The 21,197-nt window shown below is 44.8% G+C and overlaps 1 long non-coding RNA gene, 1 other non-coding gene and 2 pseudogenes across 5 annotated transcripts; 1 reads left to right on the forward strand and 3 right to left on the reverse strand.

Moving 5' to 3' along the window:
• Positions 1–3,559: 3,559 nt before the first annotated feature.
• LOC124648469 lies at positions 3,560–12,404 on the reverse strand (annotated as a pseudogene).
• Positions 4,092–9,655, forward strand: LOC124707370. 4 transcript variants are annotated; one of them, XR_007004815.1, is made up of 7 exons: positions 4,092–4,415; positions 4,657–4,743; positions 4,827–5,143; positions 5,236–5,418; positions 7,047–7,140; positions 7,989–8,208; positions 8,867–9,655. It is a non-coding gene; the product is annotated as an uncharacterized LOC124707370 (long non-coding RNA). The 4 variants fall into 4 exon arrangements; XR_007004814.1 differs by having other exon boundaries at positions 7,989–8,116; XR_007004813.1 differs by having other exon boundaries at positions 7,989–9,655.
• Positions 12,405–13,910: 1,506 nt separating the features above from the next.
• On the reverse strand, positions 13,911–13,982 carry TRNAD-GUC. Its single transcript has one exon. It is a non-coding gene; the product is annotated as a tRNA-Asp (tRNA).
• A 159-nt stretch (positions 13,983–14,141) lies between these two features.
• LOC124648470 lies at positions 14,142–18,172 on the reverse strand (annotated as a pseudogene).
• Between the last annotated feature and the right edge of the window lie 3,025 nt (positions 18,173–21,197).

Genomic DNA, 21,197 nt, shown 5'->3' on the forward strand with positions numbered 1-21,197 from the left:
GAAATTATAAGATCCCCGGAATTGATTTCGTCCGATTCGAAAATATTTCCTTACTAGGATTTACGAAACCAAAAATAGCGAGAAAACGACAAGCGGCCTTTCGGCATCTCGTCAATAGGTTAGTTCCGGAAAACGCATAAAAATGATATAAAGTGTGAACAAAACATGTTGGTATTGTCATAAAACAAGCATGGAACATCGGAAATTATAGATACGTTGGAGACGTATCGAGACGGTACACCCGCAAAGCCTCTTATGCAATACAAGTTGCATGTCGAACGAGGAACAAGTCTCATGAACGCGGTCATGTAAAGTTAGTCGAGCCGCTTCATCCCACTATGCCACAAAGATGCAAAGTACTCAAACTAAAGATAACAAGAGCATCAACGCCCACAAAACCATTGTGTTCTACTCGTGCAACCATCTATGCATAGACATGGCTCTGATACCACTGTAGGATAACATTGCATAGAAAACAAAAATTTTCCTACCGCGAACACGCAATCCAAGCCAAGATGCAATCTAGAAGACGGTAGCAACGAGGGGATTATCGAGTCTCACCCTTGAAGAGATTCCAAAGCCTACAAGATGAGGCTCTTGTTGCTGCGGTAGACGTTCACTTGCCGCTTGCAAAAGCGCGTAGAAGATCTTGATCACGGCGCCACGAACGGGCAGCACCTCCGTACTCGGTCACACGTTCGGTTGTTGATGAAGACGACGTCCACCTCCCCGTTCCAGCGGGCAACGGAAGTAGTAGCTCCTCTTGAATCCGACAACACGACGGCGTGGTGTCGGTGGTGGTGGAGAAATCCGGCGGAGCTTCGCTAAGCGTGCGGGATGTGGTGGAGGAGAGAGAGCCGCTAGGGTTTGGGAGAGGGGGGCGCCGGCCTCAAGGGGTGCGGCCACCTTGGTGGTTGTTGGGGTGGCCAGCCCCCTCCCCTTGGCCCCTCATTATGTAGGTGGAAGCCCCAAGTGTTGGACTACAAGTCTCCGAATAAGACCCGAACCCAAAACCTTCCATGTGATAGGGAACCCTACCCAAGGTGGGAATCCCACTTGGGGTGGGATTCCCCCCTTCCATGTGGGGGGTGGCCGCCCCCATAGGGGAGTCCACTTGGGACTCCTCCCCCTCTAGGGTTGGCTGGCCATGGAGGTGGAGTCCCTCCGGGACTCCGCCTTCCTTGGTGGTTTCTTCGGACTTTTCTAGAACCTTCTAGAACCTTCCATAGAACCTTCGGATCATTTTAAATCTTATAAAATGACTTCCTATATATGAATCTTATTCTCCGGACCATTCCGGGACTCCTCGTGATGTCCGGGATCTCATCCGGGACTCCGAACAAATATTCGAACTCCATTCCATATTCAAGTTCTATACATCCAACTTTAAGTGTGTCACCCTACGGTTCGCGAACTATGCGGACATGGTTGAGTACTCACTCCGACCAATAACCAATAGCGGGATCTGGAGATCCATAATGGCTCCCACATATTCAATGATGACTTTAGTGATCGAATGAACCATTCACATACGATACCAATTCCCTTTGTCACGCGATATTTTACTTGTCCGAGGTTTGATCATCGGTATCACTCTATACCTTGTTCAACCTCGTCTCACGACAAGTACTCTTTACTCGTACCGTGGTATGTGGTCTCTTATGAACTTATTCATATGCTTGCAAGACATTAGACGACATTCCACCGAGAGGGCCCGGAGTATATCTATCCGTCATCGGGATGGACAAATCCCATTGTTGATCCATATGCCTCAACTCATACTTTCCGGATACTTAATCCCACCTTTATAACCACCCATTTACGCGAGTGGCGTTTGGTGTAATCAAAGTACCTTTCCGGTATAAGTGATTTACATGATCTCATGGTCATAAGGACTAGGTAACTATGTATCGAAAGCTTATAGAAAATAACTTAATGACGTGATCTTATGCTACGCTTAATTGGGTGTGTCCATTACATCATTCATACAATGATATAACCTTGTTATTAATAACATCCAATGTTCATGATTATGAAACTAATCATCCATTAATCAACAAGCTAGTTAAGAGGCATACTAGGGACTCTTTGTTGTCTACATATCACACATGTACTAATGTTTCGGTTAATACAATTATAGCATGATATATAAACATTTATCATAAACATAAAGATATATAATAACCACTTTTATTATTGCCTCTTGGACATATCTCCTTCACGGCCGAACCACCCTTGTCAAGGCGGTCTTGACAAGCATGGTTATCTACTTCATCACCGTGCTTTATGTGCCAATGGAGGTCCTCATGAAAATTGATAGCTTAAGAAGAGCTTTCCTATGGTCGGCATGTGACAAGGTATCCGGAGGGAAATTGGTATCCGGAGGGAAATGTAAAGTCAATTGGGAGATGGTGTGTAGACCCAAAGAGAAGGGAGGTCTTGGGATCCTTAACCTCAAGAAGTTTGCCGCAGCTCTTAGGTTGAGGTGGCTATGGCATGAATGGAAGAATGAGGAAAAGCCTTGGGTTGGGCTTGGGAACCCATGCACTCCTCATGACCATGATCTCTTTGCAGCGGCCACTAAAGTAACTATTGGAGATGGAAAGAAGGCCCTCTTTTGGGAGGCGTCTTGGCTTGATGGAATGAGACCCAAAGATTTGGCTCCACTTCTCTTTGCTCGTTCAAAAAACAAGAAATGCACCAGTGCATAAAGCTTTGGGAAATGATTTTTGGGTTTCCCAAATAAATACCCATGATGGCCTCTCCTTTGATCACATTGCCCAATTCTACAAGCTTTGGGAAAGACTTGCTAATGTTCATTTGGACCCTCAAGCTCAAGACACAATATCTTGGAAGCTCACCAACGATGGTTGCTACTCGGCAAGATCGGCCTACAAAATGCAATTCTTGGCCCTCATTTCATCTCCGATGCCTTCCTTGGTTTGGAAGCCTTGGGCCCCTCCGAAGTGCAAGATCTTTGCTTGGTTGGTCCTTCAAAACCGGGTTTGGACGGCGGATAGGCTTGCAAGGAGAGGGTGGCAAAATTGTGGGGTTTGTAAGCTTTGCAACCAACACCAAGAGTCGGGAGCCCACCTTCTTTTCAAGTGTCGGTACTCAATCCGGGTGTGGTCCAACTTAAAGAATTGGCTTGGTATCGATGATCTTGACCCAACAACTTGGCATGACTTCCACTCCGTCAAAAGGTGGTGGGCGGAGGTGATCCACAAGAGAGGACAATCAAGGAAAGCTTTGGCCTCTCTCGCAATGCTTGTCTCTTGGGAAATTTGGAAAGAAAGGAATGCTCGGGTCTTCCGTAACAAGTTCGTCACCATCGCTATGCTTGTGACAAAAATCAAAGATGAGGCAAATTTGTGGCGTCTAGCCGGTGCCAAGGCTCTAAGTAATGTAATGCCGCGAGAGTAGTTGCTTGTAATATTTGGTCTTGGCTTCTAGCCGAGACGGGTTGTAAAACTTCTAAAATCTTCTCCTTAATCAATGAAAATGGCAAATCTTTTGCCTTGTTTCAAAAAAATACTCTAAGACAAACTGATGAGATCACTCACACCATGCCAAGGAGGTCCGAGTTGAAACTTTTACCCAGCCGAACTCTGAGCTTCAAGACCGGCCATCCCACGGTATGATTCTTTGCACCCCCATGGAGCTCTCACAGCGTTTTGGATTTTCGGCCGTCCGATCGAGCTGACGTGGCGCGATCTCGGCCGTCGTTCCGTCCAGGGCGCTGAGGCCCTCCCGCAGACCCACTTTTTATCCATGGGTCGGTAAAAAGCCCGCCCGGCCCGGCCACGGTCTCTCCCCATCCCCGCGCGTGACTCCGCCGCCTCGCGCTCGCCGTCTCCTCCCCTCCCGTTCCCGTGCGCGTGCGGCGGCCGCCGCCGCCATCCCCGCCGCCAGCCCCTCTTCCTCCCCCACGTCCCTCTCTGGAGCCCCCCCTTTACCGGAAGAGAGATGGACTCCTCCTCCCCCCAGTCGCACCTCATCCTGTCGCCGCCGCTGCCCCCAAGTCGATCCCAACCGCGCCTCCTCCCGTCGCCGCTGCCTGCTTTCTTCGGCGTTCGTCCGCGCGCCTCCGCATGAGATTCCTCTGGCGCTCCCGCCTCGCCGGCCGCCAATCCCTCCCGAGCACCTCCTCCCCAATCCCCTCCTGCGCCTCCTCTTCCAATCCCGTGACGATCTCCTCCCCCAATAGCTCATGCCTGCCTTCCACCCCGAGCTCCGCCTCGTGCGTCTCTCTCTCTCGGTTCAGCAGCAGGTCTGCAGCCCTGTGCGTGGTGGAGCTGCACAAGGTATCATCGCTGAGGTGCAGGCCGGTGGAGTTCTTCGCGGGAGACCCCATGTCCCTGGTTGCCCTGTCAATCCTGTCGTAGATGCCGCCGATTTCTAGCTCTTTCTGCAAGGTACGACATTACTTCTCTCGTAGGTATCCCCCTGAGCTCACCTAAATTTATTTGGTTGAGTAATATGTTATAGGGTTTGAGCAATTCTTCTGCAAAAAGGATATTTTTGTTCTACCCCGTATTTGGTAAATCAACTCCGTAGAGAGATTGGGTCCTGTATGCAGAGATTTTTGTTTGATTTCTTCAATTTGGTCACATCACTTATGCACAAACCCCTCATTCCCCATCTCTTTTTGTTTAGCCACTTGGGAAATTATGCGGTAGGAAAAGAAGGAAAATCTTGTGTTTGGAGAAGAGACATTCCATGGGAATTTGTTGGAAATTTGAGGTAGGAATGTAGGATAGCATTCATGTCCAGTGTACTACCATTCAAAACTGATCTGACCTGATCTATGGCATCTATCTGTGCAGCAACTCAGGGAGGAATAGTGTGTTGGTGGCTCCCGGAGTAAGAAGATGTTCACGGTGCGAACAACAAATTACAGAGGCTGGTCTTCTTTTCTCTCATTGGTTCCTTGCCTTTCCCTTGCATAGTTGGGTATTTCTCTTTTGTATATTGTTCAAGAGCATGATGTTTTGATTGTTTAGGTTCTGAACCTGGACCAAAAAGTACATCCCCGCTCTTAGTCTAATGGCGTAACTATGCCAGGTTTGGCAGCCAACGCTGCTGTCAACTACCATGGCGCCACTGTTGCTATCGTCACCGTCAATAATAAGTCCACCTCCTGGTCCGTCCATCCTCCCCCTTCCCCACTCTCTTCCTCTGTCTCTCTCTCTCTCTCTCTCAATTTAATCTTCGACAATGTTTTTGTTTGTGTAGATTCTGTTTAGATATGCCAGCAAGGTGTTCGACAAAAGTCGAGGCGGGATTTCACTCAATTGATATTTCTGTTGGGAAAATATGAAAAGGTTCTGGAGAACTCCGTCTACCAGTTTCTATGGGTCGTACAAGGCGGACCTTCAAGCAAATAATTTGGCGGGCCAAGCTAGCAAAGTTACTTAGGTAGGCATTAGTCAAATATACTAGGTACCTTTTGTGTCATATTGGTTCAGAACATGCATATATCTGTCAACAAAATTAAACCGTATATGGATTCAATTTGACCATCTGGCATGGAGTTGCATACTAGAAAATCATATTTTTATATCAAATATGTTTCTGAAATCTTCAATGCCATCTCCATACTTGTACTTCTCCAGAATTTGCTATTGACAATTTGAGTTTTGAAATGAAGCCGTGAAGTATAGTTTGATGGAAGTAAATTACTTGGGGTCTTACAGTGAGTGAAGCAAAGTTGGATGAGAGGAGTTGGTGTGCCATATGCGCCTCTGCCCTGGGGGCTGGGTCGCTGGCTCACTGCCTGCTCTAGGCTGCTGGTGCAGTATTGCTGAACCTCCATGTTGCTTCCCTAAACTAAGCCACAGTTGCTGCCTGCTGGGACCTGATACAACGAAGAGTCAGGGTGCCAAAGGGAATGGACGTCTGCAGTGCTGCCGGGTGGTAGGCTTACACTTAGAAATTTTTAGTTTTGCCCTGAAGCTGGCTGGGCCACGGCTCAATTTGGCCCTCAGTAGCTCCGCCGGTGCTCCCAGACAACGTCTTCAAACGGGAGCTTTACTATCGCATCCATGTTGCATCTGTACAGGTGTTTAAACCCCCAACTAATACCCTTCCCTCATTCATCTCTATCTTTTTCAATTGTGGCCCCATTGTCATCTTTGGTCTCTCTACAGGTTTTCAATAATTTAGTCTCTCTACAAGTTTTCAAGAATTTATCCGTTTGTGTTTCTGTCATATTACTTGCAATAAATTGACACTGGGACAAGATTTCGTAATTCATTTGGTTGCTTGGGCAAGCCTTATTTTCAAGGAGTGTATTTTGTCAGTTTTTACTATTTGTTTCCTATGTCTTATTGCTTTATGCATTTGAATTATTTCAGAACTTATGCTTCTCCTGTGCCAACATCATGCAATCAAGTGTTTAGTTAGCTTGGTGAATAAGTGCTTCTATTTTGTTTGTTCACTGTCTGTATGTTTTAGAATTTGTGGAGGAAGTACTAGGGAAGGTTGGAGCTCTGCTTCTTGATTGCCAAAATATGCGAGGGTCCTAATTCTTAGTTCTGATGATGTCCTGAATTTGGGTGTTCAAAAGATTAAATGATTATGTGTAGAACTTTATCTTGATCCAATATAGGAGATACCTTCCACATGCATTTTTGCCTGGGTAAATAGCGTGATATTTAAAATGTGTGTTGCCTGATGTTTACAAATGAGAAGCGTAATTAGTTTTTTTAGTTACACTAGCAATCTTTGTTGAAAGCTTGATGGTTCATTTTTGCTTCATGTATGCTAGATCTCTGTCATGTGTGGATAGAAATCATCAACAGTTGATGCCTGACTCGGAGGAATCGTTTTCATTGTCCTATTGATTAAGTCATGATTATTACTACTTTGGGTTTTTATTTTTCATCCCTGGTGAAAAATAACAAATCTTAAATATCACATGTAACTGGGCGTAGCAGTGACACTGTTGTAGCTGCTCCCTGGTACACAAATTGGTTCTTTGTTGTCCAAGGGTATTACTGTTCTGATTTTGTGTATTGGTTTTTTTTTTCCATCTGGTCTGCAAGGACGCGGGGCTCAGTGGTCAGCATGGACGTCGCCGTCATCGGTTCTCCTTGTCTTCAGACCTGAAGTTTGGCTCAGATTTCGAAACAATGTAAGGTATGTTGCTTTTCTCCTCATCTCTTGCAAAGTTATGTGCTTTTGTTCCTAGAATAATATGTAGAGAATAAATACGGAAAGTATTTACGTCAACTTTCTTTAAGAATTTGAGTTACTTTATAGGTACTGGAGAAACTTAACTTAAAATCTACAATAGATTCTTCAGGTTTCTAAGGAGAACACTTAACACACATGAACAAATTGAAAGAGGAGAGGGGTATAAGAAATGTTCATAAATGTACTGAAGGACTAAACATGTGGGGTACTTTAAAAAATCAGGATCTACAAACAGAAAGGCAGCATATAGGATTTTATTTCAAGTCTGGTATACCATGAAAGCTTGGGGGCTGGGTAATAGACTCTGTGTCTTAATGGTGTAAAACATATTTAGCCATTTCTAAATACAAAAATAGATCATTGTCTCGAGGTAAGTGTATAATCAAATATTTCTTTTGTATGATGTGTAGCTGATTGTGCAGAAGAACAGGGCTTGTGAAAACATTCAAATATTTGATGCATCATCTCATATCAACCATTTGTCGAGGGAGAAATGTTGATATAACTGTATATAATGAATAGGAATGAGACCTGTAGTAGAAGATTATGCCCCAGCAATCAACTGATCTGCCCTGTTAGTCGACTTATTATGATCTCAAATTTTGAATTTTGACCCGACACCTTCCTAAAATATCTTTGTACAACCTACTGGAGTTCATGTTTTTATTTATTGCAATGGGGAGCATAGTTCACTTATTCTCGGGCCTGATCCTTAGAACTTCTGTATTGGTAAGAACATTTCATATTATCTTCTTTTATTATTTCTGAGTTCAGATATATGCTTTTGGCAGACCAAAGCAATTCATATACAGTGGAAACTTATGAAGATAAATCATGGCAAGTATAAGCTATATATACAGAACATCCATTGGAGAACAATTTCATGCTTACGAACAGGTGGAATGTACAACACCTCAAAGTGAGCTTCTTCTCTTCTTAATTAATCCAGATCCAGGTGCAAATCGTTGATGAGTGCCCAGATTTCAATGAGTGCTCAGATTTTTGCTTATGGTAGGTACTGTCTTGCTTTTGAATATTGTTGCAGATGAAGTACTAAAATCAATGTAGCATTATCAATTAGGTATTGTTAGTATCTATAGCAGTAGCTGGTGAGAACTAAATCTACGAGAGAGAGCAAGTACTGTTTACTCTACAAAGGTCTTTTAATCAGTGAGTTATATATTTTTGATAGATATACACATGATGCACCTGTTTTTGCTTAAGATAGGTTCTCACTTGCTTTTGAATAGTTGATGCCAACCTCTTCCATTATGGAGGATTTTCTTCATGGCTATTACTACAGTTGTTAGACTCAAGCCTTTCTTGTCTTGATACCTCAAAATAATTTTTATTTCCCATTGTTAGCATATGCTCTGCCTTTGGTAGGTACTGTCTCCTAAGAAGTAGTTTTTTCGCCATGCCCTCATGTATATTTGTGTTACAAATTCAGTGCCTTTGTGTGTTTCAGAGCGTGTTTCCGCTGAAGTCAGGTGTTTGCCTTTTCTCCACCCTGTACTTTTTGTTTACCTAGATGTTTGCATGTTCTGTTTCTAAAGGATATTTTTCATGTTTTGTGTTGGTTGGGTTCTTTTCATTTTATTCCTTCCATACCACATGGTGTTCTACCTACTCTTCCTCTATTCATTTGTTGTGATTGGTTGCTTCACAGTGCCATTTGCCCTCCCATTCCTACCAATGTCCAAGGTGGTGGTGATGTTTCTGCCCTTGGAGGTGTTGCTGATCTCAAGTTACAAACCTAGATAAACTGTTGACTCTATTCATGTGTCCATAATCTCCATGAAAGTTTCCCCGCTCATTGGTTTATTTCTAGATTATTAGTTCTTCATGTGTGTATGGACAATGTTGTCAGCAATATTGCAAATAGTTCAGATGATATCCCGAATTAAGGTTCGCTTGAAATTGTCAATGTGCACCTCATCTCTGTTCTTTTATGGTTGGGGTATCTGTTCTTCTGCACATAGACGAATAGGATCTAATCAAATGTTTAATTAGAGGTATTTATTGGTGGACTAATGAAAGAGCTGATTCAAGTTGTAGCCCTGTTGAAAGGATGAAAGAATTCAGGTTGTGGCCCTGTTGAAAGGATGAAAGGATGCACAGGTTATTGCCCTGTTGAAAGGATCAAAGGATTCAGGTTGTAGCCATGTTGAAAGGATGAAAGTATTCAGGTTGTAGCCCCTATTCTCTGCTTCGTGAACTGATGAAAGACTGCCCAAGCAGCACACCATTCAAGTTGTAGCTCAATTGGCGATTTATAGATCTATAGCCAAGTTTGCATCGTGCAGGTGAATGAAGAGTTTTAGAACCCAGAGATCCTAAGAAACTACTGAAATGACATGGTTTGGTGGTGTGCTATGCCGAATTGTCCATAGGCAGCCTATATAGATGTTACTTTTTCACTTGTGTTGCTCTTGATAGAACCATCGAGCATTTGTGTGCCTTATCCAAATTTTATTATATATCGATTTCATTTTGTAAAACCTAAAGAATCGTTTCAACACCTTATTTATTTCTTTCTTGTACTAAAATGTTATACTAAAATGTTAATCTTCGTGAATTTCATGGGATCGTGCCCTAAAGTATGATACCAAGTGAAAGACGTTTATCATTTTGGAATGTGCAGAGGGTATGTATGAATTTGTATAAATTGTTGCTTGCATTCTGTAGTGGTAGTAGTGCTTTATATTGAATCATATTATTACGTCTTAGATCTAATCATCATATTATTACGCCTGGAAATTGGTTTGACTTATTTGGAATTTCAATATGAAAAACAGGAAACTGTGTGCAAACCCTAAAAAATGTATTATCATACTGGCAGCTATGTTTATCACTGTTATACGAAATAAATATTGGCATGAGCTCCACGGGATCGTGCGCCAAGGCGCACATCAAAATCTAGTTCACCCAATAGCTTAGTGAGAATGGGCAACATAGCTACCATGACGCAAATTGCGATAGCCAACCAGTGGAGACGTGGAGCCAGCACCGTGTATAAACCAGTTGTAAAAGCCGTAGTTGTTGCCACATATGCAAACCACATTAGCTTCTTAGTGAAGGTTCTGTAGTAAAGTAAGAAATCATAATCCTCCCACCTTGCTATGATGCATATGAAGGCCACAGCAAAAGCAGAACACATCGCTAAGACATCAGAAATCAGGAATGCCTGAAATGTGAATTTCTTAGACATGATGGGGAGTCCCTCGCTTCCAGGATCGTTGCTGTACCCTCCAGGCAGGGTGAATGCAGCGGCAAAGGTGATCGTCGCAATGAGAATCGCCACTAAAAGAAGTGTTGCTTGTGTAGGTTTGAGTTAGTGACTTTGCATCCTTCCTTGATGTGTTAGTCATCTGTTGTTTGGCTTGCATATGAAGATTATGAAGAGCTGAAGCACCTTGTGGATAAGCTTTTGACATAAGCATGACCACTTCATTCTGCATGAATCCAAAGGAATATAGCACAATGAAGCTCGCAGTATGAAAAATACAGTTGAGATGTTGTACTGTTTAAATATAGTAGTGTTGGTCATAGTTTTTATTTAATAAAAAAAGTGCAGCGAAAAACTAGAGCTTTTTTTTCTTACTCAGTGCCTAACTGTAGCAAAGCAGATATTTAACTTCGCCTAAGAAATATGCATACCAATGAACGGTTTTTTAATTATGTGAAGTGGTATATAAATAATACGGACAGGAGATTCAATTTGAGAAATAATTAGTAGGCATGAAATTCGTGTGACTCAAATCATAAAAGTAGTTGTTACTGCTTGTTTGCGTAAGCTAATAGCAGCCAACTATTCTGTTGCATTGACTAAAAGAAATTATGTATGCTGCATCATAGACGATTCTATGATTAGTTTGCTCTCGTAGTAGAGGGGAGAGTTAAATATTTTGCCTTATTGTAAGACCGTTTATGCATGATCGATGCTATCTGTAGCATGAGTACGTACCCAGTTTAATGTCTTGGCATTCTCTATGAAACCCCACAGTTGCCAAGCTGCTGGAGAACCCAACTTGTCCAGTACTGTTACATCTATATTCTCATGAGACAGTAAACCAACAACTATTCTAGGATTGCAATTCTGGACTGCATTATGAAGAGCGGTTGCTCCATTGTTGTTTTGCATGTTAACAACTTTGCGAAGTAGTGGTGTCTTCAGGACAAACTCAACGAACTCTTCCTGATCATTCTGAACAGCTTGATGGAGCAATGTGTCACCATCTTCTTTGTTATAAGGAGGAGCATCGGGGCAGTGTTTGAGAAGCTCTTGAGCAGCAGCAACTTGACCTCGAAATGCAGCGGCATTGAGGAGAGGAATACCCTGATTGTCTATTTCATACCCTAGAGTTGAATCATGTTCCAGCATTACTCGTAACATGTCAATCTTGCCATAAAGTACAACATGTCTTAGTGGAGTACAAGATCCTGTTGTAGCTTCTCTGGCCATTTCAGGACGCTTCTCCATAATTATTTTAGCAATTTCTGAAAACAAATCACTGTTAGCAGCGTGAAATGGTATTGTAACAATTCAAATGTAAATATAATTTGCACTCTATATGTTACATATATCTCGCACCTTTATTGCCATTGTTAACGGCAGCATGTAGACTATTCCATCCATGTTGTCCTCCGGAATAAGCACATAAAGGGTTTTGCATTAGTTTCTCGCAAACATTTGTAAAATCTCTCATCAGTGCAAAGAACATGGGTGACTCGTTGTACTTGCTCACAACTTCAGACAGTGCAGGCTCTGCAGTTATCAACTCCAGTGCAAGGTCCTTGTGGCCGTTGCGAATAGCATGGTGTAGTGCACTAAATCCATGCCTGTCTTGTTGCAAGATTGCATGCCTGAACTCTGACTGACAGCAGCGTCCGAGTAAAAGGGAAGCCAAAGGCAGGTGATGACTTCTCACCGCTGCGATAAGTGGCGTCTCCTCGTCGAAGTTTACAGCGGCGAGAAGAGACTCTTCAAGGTCCAACACATCATTGCAGAATCCGTGGTGACCATGGATGGAGGATATGTGGAGGCAGGTGTTCCCCTCCGGAGTTTCCCCAAAAAGAATGCTTCTGTCCGGTGCAGCCATGGCATACATTGACATTGTATCACCGGTTGTAGCTGCTTTAAAGAGCCTTTTGTCCATCACAGGCATCTCATCTCCACCTGATGAACTAGATGCAAATCTACTGGCGTCCATCTATCTTTTGAGTTAATTTACTGCAACAAGTAACCTCATTCTTAGGGAAAGGTTCATGTGCTATGTGATGCTATCGTTTTGTCATAACACTACTGGAAATTAATGTTGAGAAAAATCTCGCTTGAAGAGATTGATACAAAACATATTCTGTAGAATTTTGACAAAATTAACACAAAATATATTTTTTCATAAAAATCAAATACAGATGCAATCAATTTATTAAGAAAGAAAGGACAAGTTTTGTTGTGGCTCCTGAGCACTAAATATTGGCGAATTCAAGTTCTCCTGTTACTCAAAATCAATATCAAGTTCTACTCTTACTGATCTTTTAAAAAGAGTGCTACTTTTACTGTCGGAAGCAAGATTTGTCTTTTTTTGTTGCTTCCTGTGTGAATTGAAGTTGTGTGGCACGACAGAGTATCATGTTTGAATGTTGACTAACTCGGTTGAAAATCTTATTTTACATTAGAAACTGTCATGGTAAGCGTATGTGTAAGGAGTGAAATTTTACAAAAATCCTACAATCCAAGAAAAAGGATCTGATCAACTAATACCTAGAGGATATTCAGAATACCTGGTTCTACAAATGCGCAGTCCAATGGCTCATAAGATGGCAAGATATCGGTCCTTCTTCTTCAAAGTGGCCCTTAATTAGCAGAAAATCCGATGTACTAACTGTGTCAAGAGACAATTAATTGTAGTGGAAACCCTTATAGGGAGCATGTAGCATAGAGCGACAAGAGAGCGTTCCTTGCTGGACTGTCCCTTAGCGCTCCTTTGATTTGGAAGAAATGCAAAAGAAAATTAGAGAGCTAGCAAATTTTCGAGTTCATTCCTTTGCTTCACAGGAATGCAGTAAGGGAAAAACAGAGGAATTTTTCCTTCAGATCTCAATTTCAAGACAAGACGTACACAAAAAGAAGATGAACTCAGACCTCATTCTTTGGTTCATATGCACAAGAAACGAGCATTGAAGAAACGTATATATTCGAATGACAAGGGGGTCCTTGCTTGCTTCATATGTGGGACACGGTAAAGGTTGCATCTGTGTATTGGCAAGGTATCCTGCAAAACTTTATACTTTGGACCAGGTTTGGGACCCTGAGAACTATCCTACACCGGTGCAATGATCCTCCAAGCCGGCTTGCAACAACCTTGACCCAGGCAGCTCCAGGCAGAGGTACTAGACGCCCGTCCGATCTGCTTGTCTCTATGGACGGTTGGGCAGAGGGAGAGTGGAGGACTGGAGGTTGACAGGGAGCTGATCAGAGTGAACGTTGAGGAAAATGATTCTTGCAAGCGGGGTCCACATGTCAGTGAAAACATTTTCCTTACTTTTATTAATGTCACTTTCTAAGATTACTGTTGTATGTTAAGAAAAAAATATTACTGTTGGTAGCAACGCTATGCTACGCTCGCAGAACACGCCTGAACGCGCCACAAAAATGAAGTTCCCCGCAAAAATGAAGCTGATGCACACGTGGGATAAAAAGAAAATTACGCCGTTGCCGGGGATCGAACCCGGGTCACCCGCGTGACAGGCGGGAATACTTACCACTATACTACAACGACTTTGATGCTACGTTTTCCGCTATGAGTATTGTCTTTTCTTAACGTGAGTGCATTTCGGTTGTTCAAAGCCAGCTGCAACAGGCAGCAGGACGAGCATCCATCATCTGTGTCCCGTGCACGATATGCGAGTACGCGACAGAGCTCCTGATCATGCGCACCTCACAGTTCACGCGGCCGGCCTAGAAGTCTTCGTCCTGGTTGGGCTTGGGCGAGCGACCGGGAGAGCGACCGGCGCGGGCGGATGAAGGACAGCGAGGCCAGCGTCTTGTGGTGCTTGTACCTGCGCATGGCGAGCTGCACGGCGACCGCGGCCCAGGTGCGACACCCGGGCGAGTAGTACCGCGCGCTCCGCCGCACCTTGTCGTTGGTGAATGTGTACCGGAAGTGCTGCGTCAAGTACTTCACGTCCGCCGTCTCCAGCCCGAACACCTCCGTGCTCCCCATCGCCACCAGCGTCGACGACGACGTCGGCAGATGCTCCGCGAACGGGCGCCGCAGCCCGCAGGCACCACGACAGCAGCTCGTCGCCCGTGAAGTTGCCGGGCCCCAGCGTGCAGCAGCTCGTCGCCTGTTCCGCAGCTCCGGGCTGCACTGCAGATACCCACGCACGGTGAACAACATCCTCTGCACAGGATCCCCTTCCCTCGCGATCTGATTATTCAGAAAACAACAACTCCAGTCAGTCACTGATCGAGCTCACTCTGCCTGCTACTGCTGTCTGAATTCATGCGAGAACTTACTGTCTCGCCCTTGGGGTAGATGAGGGCCTTGACCCTGTCGCACATGTTCTCCAGGACGAGGTCGTCCATGTACAGGAAGAGGGGCACCTGCCGGACGAGGTCCAGGCAGAGGTGGTACTTGTCTACTTGATGTCGCGCCGGAGCGCCTCCGGGAGGTCGCGAACGATCTGGGACTCGTCCACGCCACGGGTGGCCGTCCACCGCTGCCGCTCGAACTGCCGCACGCGCTGCCGAAACCCAGCGGCAGGTTCTTGCGCTTCATCCACCACTCCAGGCTCCGCAGCCGCGTCTGCATCGCGTGCTTCTTGGACGTCGTCGCGTTCAGGAACACCTTGATGTTCCCGATGAGCATGGTGACCAGGATCAGTCCGCCGTGATGGTCAGGATGTTGAACACGATCTCCACTCACTCCGTCGTGCTCTCCAGGTTCCCGAATGTGCTGCAGACACAATTTCATCACGTCGAGAAACGAAACAGTTCATGACAATGTGCAGCACACACTAATTTACCAACACACCTTTTTTTTCGAAATGGGAGTATCCCGGCCTCTGCATCGGTTGATGCACACAACCTTTTTATTAAAATACGAATATTGGAGAGTTACAACTTACAAATCATGGATCAACGAGGGTTGATACAAAAATCAACCATCTAAATATAAGAAACATGCTAAGCAATCTAAACATCTTCCTATCTCTTAATAGGCCGCCAAGTAGTCTGGTATAAAATATCCTGGGTAACCATTTGAAGACGGTTGCATCAGAAATCATGCACTTCCGCTGGTCCTCTGAAAGCAAGAAGCGCCAAAGCTGGATCCAATGTATCATAGTGTGAATAACCTGCAGAAAATTAGTAGAATCTTTTTTGTTAAAAACAATATCATTCCTGCAATTCCATGCAATTCCATATCGACCAATATAAATCCGAAACACCAATGTGAATCCTAGCTTTATCTGTTTTGTCCGTTCCATTAAGCCAATTTCCAAACATATTTGTGATATTGGATGGAGGAGAAATATTATATGTAGCAAAAATTACTCGCCAAACAAGTCTAGCAAAAGTGCATGTAATAAACAAATGTTCAACTGATTCCTCGGCGTCACAGAAACAACATTTTGTATTTTTATTACAATTCCGCTTTGCTAGCTTATCACGAGTCAAAAGAACTTTTTTACTAAGAAACCACACGAAGATTTTAATTTTTCTTGGAATTTTTAATTTCCAAAGATATTTGTGTGGGTATCTTGTATGACCATTTAAAATATCAGCATACATAGATTTGACGGTAAAAATACCTGACGATGTTAGACCCCAAACAAACTTATCTTGATCTTCATTTAAATTTATCTCCATTAATCGTTGACATAAATATTAGTGATGTGGTGATGCTTTAGTGAGTGGCGTTTACTCAAAAGGTTTCAACTGCTGATGTAGGTGCTGATAGGAGCGCGAGCAACGCGTGAAATATTATTTTACATGGATGACATGTGAATTTATTAGTATTGGATGCACTTGGATCTCATATCACCACATGTTGGTGGCATGCAAATTTATTGAGAGAAGGCAACAATGATGAAACACGAGGCTTTTACTCAATGGTTGTCAATGCACTATGCTACAGCGCTTTGACCGCTTTCCCCATGTGGCTGCGCTAACACTACATATGTTGCAGCTTGTGCAGGTGTTTTGCAGATAGTGTAGCTAATTAGAGTTTGAGATGGACTATTACATTTGCATGAGACCGAATCTATATGACTGATCGGACGATAGGAAAGGGGTGGACATTTCCACCGGGTGGCAACAACATATTTTCCATATTTATATCAAACTTTTGTACTATTACCTATTTTAGTATATTTTTCTAGTCTATTTAGTGGGATCTACAAGTCCTAACAAAAAGGATACAATGTATCGTTCACTTTCAAATTAATCACATGAATTTGGTTGCATTTAATGAGCTCAAGTTCCCAAAAGAAGGAAACTTCACTAAACACACTTAGAAATTTACTACGACACTAATACTGACATAGTGTTTTGCATTCGTTTTATCATTGGAGATAGAAGTACAACATTAGGAAATTATTTCAGCCGCACAAGTATTTACTGAAATTTTAAAACGATGCTATCAATACTTCTTGTTCAATCGAAAACCTTTCAGAGCTAAGGAAAATAATAATAGGATATCACATTTGGAGTGTTATTTGTTACGACGTATTTCTTTCTATATGTGTTTTTATTCATGTTTGTATTGATACCTTGATAAAAGATCTTGATGTACTTGTCTAACAAATATCTTTTGATAGATATTTGTAAAGTCAATTCTTGTCTAGGATATGTTAAAGAAACATATATGACAGAGTATGTGAAGTACAACAGTGTCCTTAGATCTCTGAAATTGCTAATATTTTTGTTTTCTTATAGAGCGATGTGATCTTTTTGTATAATTTGGGTTCAATAGTTCTGACAATGATATCAACCCACGGTTTGTTGGACACTTGGTACAAATTTTAATCTTTTTTAATGCAAACACGATTACTCAGAACACACAACCTAGATTGATTTGCTGCAGCTGACCGGTATGCATTGGACAACTTGAATCTTGCCTTCGCTGAGATGTTATGGGAGACTGTCTTGGTCGATATGGTGATTTAGCTTGCATTGTGATATACGAGCAGGTGCATTGACCTTGCAATGGCGAGGGTAGGGGTCCCACTTTGGACGTGGAAACGGACGTTGCCTCGACAACAAGGAGCATTTGCCCTAAACCCTAGACGACATCATGATCTCATCAGCGGTGATCTTCAGCATCTGTACTCGCCATGTACGTGCTTCACCGACGATCAATGTAGTTTCCGTTATCTTGGCCTTGAAGCGTCCTGAAGCGAAGTGTCCTGTTTCATTTTCTTTTGTTTTCATATTGCTCATTTGCTTTGCAGAATTGGGGCTACGTAGAATCCTTCCCAGAGGGGCAAATGGGGAGGCGGCTGACATTGCTGTCCGGGTGTAGCTTTGGGACCCCAATGAAGCCTTCATGGATGTCTACCGCTAGGTTTACGCGCCAAGGGTTCACGCTAGGCGTCATGCTCAACTGGGACACGGTCTCAGGGAAAGGCTTCCTGCCATCTTCGTGCAGGTGGAGAGCTAGGACCTCCTTGCCCTGACCGTGCCACCGTTATGGAGCAGCCCCTCATCAAGAAGTACAAGTTGAAGAACAATGGGCCGTTGGTGAAGGTGGCGCTGTACATGGGCGACTACTGTGAGTATAAGGTGCAGCTCTAGTTCAAGGCTGAGCGAGTCGACTTCATCAATGGCTGGAGCGAGTTCGGTAGTAAGGCTCAACTTAAAGCCGACGACACACTTGTGTTCACCCCCTTGGACGACGTCTTCCAGGTCCAGTTGTACAGGAAGGCGACCTCCATGGAGAGCCTCTGGAGCTGCAAGAAGCATCATCGGGGCCCTTGGGTGGATCCACATCCATAATGTTGAAGACGACGCTATCCTTGTTAACATTTCTTTTGGGCATGGGTAGTCTGCCCTTGGCCTCTTAACATTTCTTTTGGGCCTGGGTAATCTTCCCTTGGCCTCTTAACATTTCTTTTGGGCCTAGGCAGGGGCGGCGCGTCTTGGAAGTTCTCAACGGATTTCCTATACACCGACCAGATCGGCGCGTACGGCGCGCCGCACACCCCCGCGCGCGGTACCGGCCGGCCCAGTTCGGGTGTTGGGCCAGTTGGCCGTTTTCTTTGTTGAGTTTTTTTTTCTGTTCTATTTTTTTCATTTCTGTTTCTTTTTCTTTTTTCTGTTTTTTCTTATAGGATTTAAAAATGTTAAAATTCAAACAAATGAAAAAAATATAATTTGAAATTTATCAATTTAAAAATTGTTTGAATTGAAAATTGTTCAAATCCGAAATTGTTCAAATTTGAAAATTGTTCAAATCTGAAAATTGTTCAAATTTGAAAATTGTTCAAATCTGAAAATTGTTCATATCTAAAAACTGTTAAATTTTAAAATTGTTCAAATCGAAAAAATGTTCAAATTTGAAATTTGATTTGTTCAATAAAAATATTCAGCTTAAAAAACTATCCAAATTACTTTTTTTGAATTATTCAGATTTTGAAAATCCGTTCAAATTTTAAAACTGTTCAGATCTAAAAATTATTTAAGTTTTAAAACTGTTCATATTTCGAAAAATCTCGAAATTTATTTTTCTAAAAAATGTTAGATTATGAAAAAGAAAATATTAGTAACAAAAAAGACACAGAAAAAAAAGAAAAAATTCGTACATGAGGCTAATGGGCCGAAGCCCAGCTTACCCGACCTAGTCGCTGGGGTGTGCGGCGCCCCCGCACGAGCCGACCAGGTCGGCGTATAGCAGTCCCCGGTTCTCAATGCAAAACACTAACTCTAGCTTAAATAGCCCAGATATTTGACACTTATTAGCCTAGTTTGGCCCATGCTACAAAGTAACGGGCTGCCTTATAGGAAGATTTGGCCCATGCTTTGTTTACTCTCACGCTCCGTCACTGAGCCTAGGTAGTCTGCCCTAGGTTTAAGTAGGTTTTTTTACTACTCTAACGCTACAAATTAAATGCTAAGTAGCATGTTCAATGTGTATATCATGTGTAGTATGCGTATGATCATATATGAGCTTTTAGGGCATCTCCAACGCGGCGACCCATGTCGCGCTCGCGCGTCCGGATGGGTTGAGCCGGACAAAAACCCGGCCCAGCGCGCGGACCCATCCCTAAAACGGATGACCGCGGTGTCCGGGACGATCCAAACTGGCCCAAATCTGGGACGAGATTGCGTGGCCGCGGATGCCGATGGCTGGCCGCTCGCGTCCGCCCCTGGCCCGCGTGTCATAGGCAGAAATAATTTTTCTTCATTAAAAAGGTACCCATTACATTTTTTAAAATCTACTTCTCCTATCCTAATACGTCCGGGGCCGACGGCCTCGCCGGCGACTTCTCGCCGACGTGCCGTCGGGGCCGTGGATTTCACTCGACGCGGGCGACCTGTACGCGTGAGGATTCCACTCCAGCTTACAAGCTGGGTGGCGCGGCGGAGGCCTTCATCCCCCTCCTTTCCGTCCTCGCGCGCCGGCGCGCGCCGCGCTCCGCCTCCGCGCGGCGGCACCATCCGCTTCCCCGCATAGCTCCGGCCTCCGCAGGCGGCGCGTTCCACGGCGGTCCGGGCCTCGTGGTTCTCGTTCCGCCAGGCGCATGCGCTCTTGCTCGGCCGCGCTCCGCCGACGCAGCCGGCCTCCGGGCGCGCCGCTCGGGCGAGGGCAGCTGGATGAGGTGGCGGGCTGCTCTCATAGCGAGGAGCTGGTTCTTCTGGCCGAGGAGGTCGCCTCTCGGTGGCGGCCGGCCCGGTAGGTGGCCTCGTGGTCCTTCGTCACGCGCATAAGGTCGGCGAGACGCTCCTCGATGGCGGCGTTGATGTTCGCTAGCGCGAGGTCCTCCGCGGCGGCCCCCTCCTCCGCGGCGTAGTGCCACCCGTCCGGACGCCGCCGAATGCCGAGCGCGGCGCGAGTTGGCATGGTGGGAGTGGCACGCAGCCTGCTTTGCCGCCCACTGTCGCTTTCCCCAATCCAGATTCCAGATTTCCACTCACCAGTTCAGGCCCATCTACCACCTCTGGTGCAACCTCGCAGGGTCACATGCGCCATACCCAATCTGTCGCCCCCTTCCCCTCCGGAACACTCGCTATCCTTCCTCCACACTTTCCACGGGGACCCAAAACCCCCGCCGAGGCACAAACCCCCTTCCCAATCTCCGCCGCCGCCCGCCCCTCCGCGCCGGCTTCCCCCTCTCAGCCTCTCAGGTACGTACTCTCTCCTCTCCTCTCCACCTCACCGCCCCCTACCCCTTGCAGATCCGCTCGCAGCCCAACCCAGTCAAGCAACAAGATATCCAAGAATCTTCCCCTCCCACTTCCTTTGCGCTCATGGGTAGCAGCATTTTCCGTCGAATTGGCTAGTGCCGGCTCGTTGAGATGGGGAAGGACTGGATCGTCCAAGGACGGCTGAGCACAGCCACGGGGCCATCCTTTTGTTGGGTGGCTGTGCTTTACGTGCAGATGCAGTTTCAGCTCTAGCTTTATTGCCACTATTGGGATCTGACGGCGCCCACCCACCCAATCACCCTAGTAAGAGCATCTCCAACAGGCGCGCTATATCGCGGCGCGCTAAAACTAAGAATCCGCGCGCGGTAAACAGATAGCGCGCGCTGTGCCGTTTTTTCCTCCGCCGGACGCGCTAATATGCAGCGCGTGCGCGCGCAGGAAAAATGGTCCTCCGGCAGGCGCGGCAAAATACAGCGCGCGCGGGCGCGGAAAACAGATTTGTAGACTATTTTGCATTCACAAAGATCAAATAAACACACATAATTGCATTCACAATTCATGAAACAAATGACACAAAGTGCAACAACATCACATAGTTCAACAAGGACACACAAAATGACGTAGT

Source organism: Lolium rigidum, chromosome 4, assembly GCF_022539505.1.
Source record: "Lolium rigidum isolate FL_2022 chromosome 4, APGP_CSIRO_Lrig_0.1, whole genome shotgun sequence".
Classification (NCBI taxonomy): domain Eukaryota; kingdom Viridiplantae; phylum Streptophyta; class Magnoliopsida; order Poales; family Poaceae; genus Lolium; species Lolium rigidum.